The sequence below is a fragment of the Copadichromis virginalis genome, linkage group LG7 (assembly GCF_057382275.1).
Source record: "Copadichromis virginalis isolate Kocher_CV1m ecotype Utaka linkage group LG7, C_Virginalis_male_GT1.1, whole genome shotgun sequence".
NCBI lineage: Eukaryota > Metazoa > Chordata > Actinopteri > Cichliformes > Cichlidae > Copadichromis > Copadichromis virginalis.
The window spans coordinates 69543723-69554307 of record NC_140624.1 but is presented as its reverse complement, the minus strand read 5'-3'; the positions used below and the strand labels follow the sequence as shown (position 1 = coordinate 69554307).

At 44.7% G+C, this 10585-nt stretch overlaps 1 pseudogene; it reads left to right on the top strand.

Moving 5' to 3' along the window:
• Positions 1 to 751: 751 nt before the first annotated feature.
• LOC146706764 (inverted formin-2-like) lies at positions 752 to 10164 on the top strand (annotated as a pseudogene).
• Positions 10165 to 10585: the final 421 nt, after the last annotated feature.

The window sequence follows — 10585 nt, the reverse complement described above, 5'->3', positions numbered from 1 at the left end:
GCAAAGAAGAAAAGAAGAAAACCCCCTGCTGTCTGATCATTTCCTGATAACATTTACAAGTGACGGAAGTGACGGACAAGGTAAGCGACTCATGTTGTAACTGATGTCAGACGCCAGAGATTTTGGCGAAAAAATTAAAGCAAATGGTAGCTTAGAATTGAACAAATTCCTTTAAGCTTCAATTTTACCAAATACACTTATCAATTGTCTTATAACTAACAACATTTATCTAAATCATCTCCAACACCCTGGAGAACAACGGGGAGAGTTTAGAGGCTCTCCAAGATTATATTGATCAGTTCTTCCAGGATCTCATAATGAAGGCTCAGAGTGCATCTTCCCCGGCCAAATCTGAGACGCAGTCATCGAAAAGATGTTGCCCGGCAGATTCCCCTGGCACAACATCGCCATCCGGCAACGACATAGCTGACATCCTTGAGTCAATCGACAAACGATTGTCCAGTTTCGATGCAAGGCTGTACTTGGTGGAGATTCTACACCGGGAATTTAAATCCTTGCGAGAATCACTGGAGTTCAGCCAGCAGCAGGTGGAAACGCTCGCTGCTGAAAATGCCACGCTAAGGGAGTCAGTGAAATGTCTCACTTAAAATGTTACCCAGCTAAATAGAGAAAATCAAAATATGTGGGGTTTTTTTGTAAGACATTTCATGAAAAGCCGCTGATTTCTTGTTGTTTTACTCGGAGCTGTGTCATTTTGTGTTATTTTGCTTGCAGGGCTTCAGTTACTTGATGTTCTGCCAAAGCTGAGGGAGCAGGAGGATGAAGACTTGATTATTCAGTGCGAAGCTTTTGAAGAGGCGATGGCTGAAGATGAGGAAGAGCTCCTGCGAGTGTATGGGGGCATTGATATGAGTAATCACCTGGAGGTTTTTACTACACTTTTTAACAAGGTGAGCAGCTCCCCAGCCTCTCTCCAGCTGTTGTCCATCCTGCAGACGTTGCTGGTGCTGGGACCAGGGCGCCCTGACATCTGGCTGGCTCTGGAGGCCATCACTAACAGAGCCATACTGCTCGCCCAGGACTCTCAGATGGAGTCCTGTGAGAAGATCATGCAGCGGCTGATGGCTTTTAAAAGAAAAAGCTGCGACGATCGGCACGAGGTGGACGGACTGCGGGTCAAAGTGGATAAGGCTGTGCAGACGGAGCTGGATCACCCGTACACGGAGAAGCCAAACACCGTCCCCTAAAAGGCGCGACCCCAACATCACTCCGTGGCTGTATTAACCTCACACCAGATAAGAATCAGCTACACCATTTCCCTATCCACTCACACTAACTTGCATTAACATCTGTTTAACTTACCAGCATCAAATCGCATCTTAAAGTGTGATTTCATAGCAGAATTAACACCGTCACTCTCCGTCAGTGATTTAATTGGAATGTTTACGTTTTGTTTTGTGTTTTTTTTTCCTCTCTTTTCCCCCTCTTGGTTTTATGCTGCTCACCCCTGTCCTTGGTTTCTTTCTTTATTCCTTTCACTGCCTCGATCACCTGCTTCGACACTCATCCACAAACATCCTTTATTTCGACACATACGCACCATGCGCTCAACGGCAGCACATTTACATCAGTCAGACAGCGCACACAGTCATATAAGATACACACACACTTAAGCCAAGCCTACTCATATTAGTAACTATGCATACACAAAGTCAGACTCAGGGAGCATCTCGCCACACATTTTTTCTCTCTCTCCTTCTCTTTATTTATGAACAAGTGACGTATTCTCTCCACCTGGCTAAGCGACGCACACAGCATACATCCCTAGTTATACACAAACATCTATGGGTACACTGAGGTTCATTACATGGAATATAAATGGAGCTGGCTCCAGAGTAAAGAGGTTAAAAATATTTAACCAACTCAAAAAACTACAGGCGGATGTTGTCCTATTACAAGAGACCCACAGACCTCTTAGAGGTTCAAATGAACTTAAAACACCGGAGTTTCCTAATGTGTTCTCAGCTTGTTATAATTCTAGACAAAGGGGAGCAGCAATTTTAATACATAAAAATATTAATTTCACAGTACTCGATACAGTTATAGATCCAGAGGGCAGATTCTTAATCATTAAACTATCTATACGTGATAAAAAGCTATGTATTGCAAGTGTATATGGTCCAGATGTTGATGATCCCTCATTCTTTCACGGTTTTTTCTGAACACTTAGATGGCACACTTGTTCTTGGAGGCGACCTCAACCTTGGACTAAATGAAGACATGGATAGGCTCAATACAGCGGGAACTGAGCGTAATTGGCAGTCCACAAATATAATCAAACAGTATATGAGCGACTTTGGTCTTTGCGATGCATGGCGCTCCCTTCACCCCACCAGTAAGGAATATACTTTTTTCTCACATGTCCATCACTCCTACTCTCGTCTGGATTATTTTTTGGTCAGCAGCTCACTGCTGAACGACATTTCAGACACTGAGATTCATCCTATAGCTGTCAGCGATCATGGTCCTGTATCTTTAACACTAATGCACAAGAATAACACTACGCCAAGTAAAAACTTAATATATCACTAATATATCACTACTTAAAGATGAAGACTTTATTAAATATTTAAAAAAAAAAAAGAATGGACTCTATATTTAGACTATAATGACACTCCCGAAACATCAGCTTCTGTTCTATGGGAAGCAGGTAAAGCTGTGATGAGAGGTAAAATAATTTCTTTCTCATCACATAAAAAGAAAAAAGAAAACAAAAATATTCAGGAATTAGAAAAAAACATCAAATCACTAGAAGAAGCCTACGCGTCCCACCAAGATCAGGAAACATTGAACAAAATACGCAAAACAAAACTAGAATTAAATGAGATAATTGATAAAAAAAACAAAATTCTTAGTACAAAGACTACGCCTACAAAATTATGAACATGGTAATAAATCCGGTCAATTTCTAGCAAACCAGCTAAAAATAAATAAAGAAAAAACAACTATATGTGCTGTTCAAGATCCATCTGGGAACACAATATATGATCCGATACAAATAAACAACATTTTCAGGGATTTCTATAAAACGTATTCACCACAAATAAACCCATCTAAAAAAGAAATTGATCAGTTTTTGGACAACATAACTCTTCCAAAATTATTGGACACTCAAGCAATGGCACTGGATTCACCACTGACACCAGGTGAACTCCAGGAAGCCCTGATAAGTATGCCCAATAATAAGGCTCCAGGTCCAGATGGCTTTCCTGCAGAATTCTACAAAGAATTCTGGTCGATTCTAGCACCAGTTTTCTACAGAACGTTGTTGGAAATTAAAGAAAAGGGCAGACTTCCATCAAATATGAATTCTGCAAACATTAATCTCCTGCTAAAACCAGGCAAAGACCCTGTATATCCCTCAAGCTATCGTCCAATATCCCTTATAAATGTAGACCTTAAAATAATCTGCAAAGCTCTCTCAAAGAGACTGGAGAAAATAACCCCCCTCTTAATTCATCCTGACCAAACTGGTTTCATAAAAGGTAGGCACTCATCAACAAATACACGTAGATTACTTAATTTGATAGACTACTCATACAGTAAAAACCTAGAAACTACAATATTCTCTTTAGACGCAGAAAAAGCATTTGACAGAGTTAACTGGAAATTTCTATTTGCAACTTTACACAAATTTGGTTTTGGATCCTCTTTCATAAACTGGTTAAAAATATTATATAATTCCCCAACAGCTTGTGTTAGAACAAATGACCAGACATCCTCCAGCTTCTGTCTCTTGAGGGGCACCAGGCAGGGATGCCCACTCTCCCCTTCACTGTTTGCAATTTTTATTGAACCACTAGCAGCAGCAATTAGACAGAATTCAGTAATTAAGGGCATAAAATGCAAGAACGTGGAACATAAAATCAGCCTTTATGCAGATGATGTGTTGCTTTTTCCCCAAAATTCACAAACCAATATCTCTGGGGTGATTGAATTGATAAACTCTTTTGCAAGAATATCAGATTACTCAATTAACTGGTCAAAATCTACAGTCCTACCGATTAATTGCTCCTTCCATAATTCCTCTTCTACACCACTGCAATCGGGAAATATAAAATATTTAGGTATTAATGTTTCTCCCAAGCTTGCAGATCTAACTAAATTAAACCATATCCCACTTTTAAAGAAGGTAGAAGATGATCTGGCTAGATGGAAATGTCTACCCATATCACTCATGGGAAGGGTTGCCGCTATAAAAATGATGGTCTTACCAAAAATAAATTATTTATTCTCAATGATCCCAACTAAACCGCCACAAGATTGGTTCAGATCTCTGGATTCATGTATGTCCAAATTCCTTTGGAAAAATAAACCCCCACGTATAAGCTTAAAAACACTACAAAAGACCAAGGATAAAGGAGGACTAGAACTGCCTAACTTTCAGCACTACTTCTTAGCCAACAGGCTTCAGTTTATCTCAGGATGGCTAAAACACACCCTCTTAGATGAACCTTGGCTAGATGTAGAACAAGCACTTTGCAATAATCTAGAGATCTCAGACCTACCATTTATCAGCTCAAACATCCAACGACATGAATGCTTTAAAAGCATCAACATCAGCTCTTCTCTGACAGCATGGTGGGAGTTTCTAAAATTGACGGCGTCTTCATTAATCCCATGCAAACGTACACCTATCTGGAACAACCCTGACATATTACAAAACAATAATATGATAAACTTTTCAGATTGGAGTGATAAAGGAATCAAATATTTAGAACATATACTAGAAGGAACAGAATTTATTTCATTTGACAGACTAGTTGCACAATATGGGATCAACAAGAAAAGATTTTTAGAATATCAACAAATTAAATCCATAGTAAAAAAGAAATTTAACCTCAGTCAAGTTGAACTACAAACACCACCAAGTGTGGTTCAATTTCTTACTCTTAAAACCCCCAAATTACTATCCAAAATATACAGAATGCTTTCTAAAACAGATGAATCAATATCCCTTCCTATTGCAAAATGGGAAGCGGATTTATCAGTTAACTTAGACCTAAACTTCTGGTCTCAGATTTGCTTAAAAACCTTTCATCTAATTAGAAATCCCAGTCTTCAATTAATTCAATACAAAATATTACATAGAGTGCACTGTACAGGTCATCGGATGTTCAAGATGGGCTTTACGTCTACCAACAACTGCTCACACTGCCAAACCAATTCACCGGACAATTACATCCACGCTCTTTGGTTCTGTCCACCAGTTCAGAAGTTTTGGCGCGAGATATGTGAAGACTTATCAAAGTGTCTGAAATGTAACATTCCAACTTCCCCCTTAGTGTGTTTGTTGGGCAGCTTAGATAATGTCACTTCAGAAAAGAATATCGCCCATACTGTTTTCACTGCCCTATGCATAGCCAAGAAAACAGTCCTCATGAACTGGAAAAATAAAAATAATCTTAATTCTAACCAATATAGAAATTATCTATTAGATTACATTAGTCTTGATACAGCCTCTGCCACCACATCAGATCAATTGCTCTGGGCTCCTTTTATCAGCTCCATCACCTAGTGGGGGTGGGGGGGGTCATAGTTTGGTCCCGCCTTCACTGTTGTGATTGGTGTGGGGGTAGGGACAGGCTTAGGGCGTCGGGGGGTTCCCCGGAGGCATCTTCCTTGGGGGGCTCAACCCGGGGTAGCGGTCATGTCCGGTTGGGGGCTCTGTTGGCTCTCAGGTGACTGTTTCCTCGCGGCTGCGTGCAGCGGGGCTAGGGGAGGGTCTGTGCTGACGGACGTGGGTTACTGACCTGGTAGCCTGGCTGCCCCTGGATGGGTCCGGGATGGGCGTGAGGTTCTGGGGGCGCTCCGTCTCTGGGCTGGGGCCCTGGCCGGGCCTCGGGGGCTTGGATCCTGGTTGGTGTGTTGCCGGGGTTGTGGGCGGGTGGGTGCATGGGGGCCCAGCCCTGGGGCAGTGTGCCGCCGGTGCGTCGAGCCACCTGGGGGGCTCTTCAACTGGTGGGGGAGATTGTCACATCTTGCAGGAGCTTTCCTCTCTTCAGGAACTCTCTCTGCAGGAGGGGGAGATACAGGAGAGGTGGAGGAAGATCTCAGCCTGGGTGTTTATTGTCTCATGTAGTCTGGAAGATGAGTGGATGGTGGGGTGGGTGCAGTTTTCTCTGTGGTGGGGTTGGGTGGACTGTCCCGGGCTCTGTGGGGCCGGGGGGCGCTGCTGCACTGGGCCCCGGTCTGGATGGGCCTGGGCCCCCTTTCCCTGGCGGGTCGCGGAGTATGGGGGTGCCTACTGGGGTCAGCGGGGGAGCTGGCCCCAGGGAGGAGTCACTTGCTCCTCCCTTCCTTCCCTCCCCATCTCCAGCTGCCTCTCTCTTCCCGCTCCACCACAACCACCCACACATGCAGGGCCTTGGAGTAGGGGTATGTCACCAGGGTGCAGAGGAGGCTACCCCCCCTCCCCCCCCCTCCCCTCTGTCCCCTTCTGGCTGCCTCTGCCTCAATTTTATCCCACAACTTAGACATTCACATTACTCACACTCTCATTACACATACATATAGGATCTTGGGGGTGGGCACGATACACGGAGTCCAAAGTACCATCAGGGTGTACACCCCACCCCTGGCGTCGTTGCCCACCTCTCAATGTGAAATACACTTAGACATTGAGGGCTAGCAGGAGGGACCATGCGCTTACCTGCTGCTCTCTGGCAGGTAGCTCCATGCATATATGAAAAACAGTCGCCTTTGGGTCGCCAAAAAGAAAATCAGGCAAAGCAAAGGCTGTAAGACGCTGTATCTGTGGATAGTGCTGGACCTCCGAAATCTCAGTGAACTCCAGAGGGTATACAACAGTCTTTATCAGTGAGATGGCTCCTAACAGACCAATTGTCACTGAGAAGCTTCATTTGCTGCCAGTTCGGAGAGAAATGTTTCCTATGCCATGCTTCCAAGTTTCTTGTCTAGGTTTTTCTTATTGTTTGTTTAGATTTCCCAGTTTAGGTTTGTGTTAATTTTGCTTCAGTTTGCCTTGCCCTTTGTTTGTACCTTTTTTACCAGCCATATTAAACGGCTCGCTTTTTGTTAACATTCAAGTTTTGTTCCCTGTTCCTTGGAGTCTGCATTTTGGGTCCTTTTTCAATTCATACAGTCTGCCCTCGCCAGACTGTGACAAATTGTCACTGAGAAGCTGCATTTGCTGCCAGTTCGGAGAGAAATGCCAGCAAAGAAGAAAAGAAGAAAACCCCCTGCTGTCTGATCATTTCCTGATAACATTTACAAGTGACGGAAGTGACGGACAAGGTAAGCGACTCATGTTGTAACTGATGTCAGACGCCAGAGATTTTGGCGAAAAAATTAAAGCAAATGGTAGCTTAGAATTGAACAAATTCCTTTAAGCTTCAATTTTACCAAATACACTTATCAATTGTCTTATAACTAACAACATTTATCTAAATCATCTCCAACACCCTGGAGAACAACGGGGAGAGTTTAGAGGCTCTCCAAGATTATATTGATCAGTTCTTCCAGGATCTCATAATGAAGGCTCAGAGTGCATCTTCCCCGGCCAAATCTGAGACGCAGTCATCGAAAAGATGTTGCCCGGCAGATTCCCCTGGCACAACATCGCCATCCGGCAACGACATAGCTGACATCCTTGAGTCAATCGACAAACGATTGTCCAGTTTCGATGCAAGGCTGTACTTGGTGGAGATTCTACACCGGGAATTTAAATCCTTGCGAGAATCACTGGAGTTCAGCCAGCAGCAGGTGGAAACGCTCGCTGCTGAAAATGCCACGCTAAGGGAGTCAGTGAAATGTCTCACTTAAAATGTTACCCAGCTAAATAGAGAAAATCAAAATATGTGGGGTTTTTTTGTAAGACATTTCATGAAAAGCCGCTGATTTCTTGTTGTTTTACTCGGAGCTGTGTCATTTTGTGTTATTTTGCTTGCAGGGCTTCAGTTACTTGATGTTCTGCCAAAGCTGAGGGAGCAGGAGGATGAAGACTTGATTATTCAGTGCGAAGCTTTTGAAGAGGCGATGGCTGAAGATGAGGAAGAGCTCCTGCGAGTGTATGGGGGCATTGATATGAGTAATCACCTGGAGGTTTTTACTACACTTTTTAACAAGGTGAGCAGCTCCCCAGCCTCTCTCCAGCTGTTGTCCATCCTGCAGACGTTGCTGGTGCTGGGACCAGGGCGCCCTGACATCTGGCTGGCTCTGGAGGCCATCACTAACAGAGCCATACTGCTCGCCCAGGACTCTCAGATGGAGTCCTGTGAGAAGATCATGCAGCGGCTGATGGCTTTTAAAAGAAAAAGCTGCGACGATCGGCACGAGGTGGACGGACTGTGGGTCAAAGTGGATAAGGCTGTGCAGACGGAGCTGGATCACCCATACACGGAGAAGCCAAACACCGTCCCCTAAAAGGCCACTGTGTACCTCTGTTCCACCGCCACCCCCACCACCCCCTCTACCGCCCTCTAACCAGTGCCCGCCCCCGCTGCCACCTCCTCCACCGCTACCTGGAGGGTTTGCTGGTCCCCCGCCACCTCCTCCATTGCCTGGAATGGCACCACCACCACCACCACCTCCTCTGCCCTTTGGACCAGGGGTCCCCCCTCCTCCCCCGCCCTCACCAGGGATGGGTGGTGGGCCACCACCACCGCCTCCACCTTTACCCGGCATGCCTCCTACGCCTCCACCTCCAACAGGCATGATTGTGGCCCAGAGTAGCCAGGCCCTGGGCTGCAGCGCGCCCTCAAAGACAAGCCGCTGTCCCACTCTGAGGATGAAGAAGCTCAACTGGCAGAAACTTCGGACTGTTACTGATGGTCACTCCATGTTTTTTGCCCAGTCCAGTTTATTGTCAATGTGTACTCCAAGGTATTTGTGGAGGACTATAAATACCTTGGAGTACACATTGACAATAAACTGGACTGGGCTAAAAACACCACAGCACTTTACAGGAAGGGCCAGAGTCGTCTCTATTTTTTGAGGCGACTGAGGTCCTTCAACATCTGCCAGAAAATGCTGAGGATTTTCTATGAGTCTGTTGTGGCCAGTGCGATCCTCTATGCTGTTGCATGCTGGGGGAGCAGGCTGAGGGTCGCAGATGCCAACAGACTTAATAAACTGATCCGTAAGGCCAGCAATGTTGTGGGGATGGAGCTGGACTCCCTCAAGGTGGTGTCGGAGAGGCGGATGCTGTCCAAGATAAAGACAATGTTGGATAACACCTCCCACCCACTCCATGACATGCTGGTCAGTCACAGGAGCTCGTTCAGTGAGAGACTGAGATTACCGAAAAGCACCACTGAACGACACAGGAAATCATTCCTGCCTGTGGCCATCTCCCTGTACAACGCATCCACTTAACACACTGTTTGCTGCTACAGCTACACATGTTTCTTTTCCAAATATTTATTTATAAGTGATGTATGTATGTATGTATGTATGTATGTATGTATGTATGTATGTATGTATGTATGTATGTATGTATGTATGTATGTATTGTACTATTCTTAGTGTATTGTCTGTCTTGTCTTAATGTTGGTTTAAAATGGAGCACTGTAACAAAAAAATAATTTCCCCCAGGGATCAATAAAGTATTCTGATTCTGATGTGGGCCTCGGTTCAGAAAGAGCCGCCTCCTCACGAGCCCGACTACAGCAGCATCGAGCAGCTGTTCTGCCTCCCGGTGGCCGAACACAAAGACAAGGGGGCAGCTGCTCCTGTCAAGAAGGAGCCTAAAGAGATCACGTTCATCGACCCAAACAAAAGCTTGAACGTAAATATATTCCTCAAGCAGTTCAGAAAGTCTCCAACTCTGCGGCGGAGGTGAAAGAGCAGTATGCAAAAGTTCTTGAGTCAAATCTGGAGTTGTTCGGAGAACTGGCTGTCTATTTACGTGAAGATGCCAATCAGCTGTCACTGGAGGAACTCTTCGGTACCATCAGGACTTTCCAAGGACTCTTCATCAAGGCGCTGAAGGAAAACAAAACTCGGACAGAACAGGCGGCCAAGGCTGAGAAGAGAAAGAAGCAGCTGGCAGAGGAAGAGTCCAAGAGACAGAAAGGAGAGAATGGGAAAATAATATTTACGCGATATCGAACTCTCAGAAAAATCAACCTTTGTGCAACAATGGAGACTCGGAACCATTCTTCATCGCCAGTCCATGCATAACCGCGAGTGAGTGTCTGCCTAATGATTTCAGCGATGTTTTTGAGTACAGTCTATCAGATTTTTAATATAGTTGATATACCCACCACACCAGATTGTCTCAGAAACAACACTGATTCAGACATAGGTTTTGAACAAGGCTGCATAACAGACTCGCAAATATCACAGGCATACGACGCATACTTAAATACAGCAAACACATCTACTTTTGATCAGACCCATTCTGCATCAAAAAAATGATATATACCATCTTTGATGCCAAACTCAGCCAACATCAACAAGCAGTACAGAGGGATGTGCAAGAAATAGCAGCTAAAGTCAACCAACGTCAAGAAGCAGCACCAGGGAACTTGCAAGAAATAGCAGGGGTTCTAACTAGTATCCAGCAGACAATAAACAATACCTCGGGTTTATTAGATCTCAT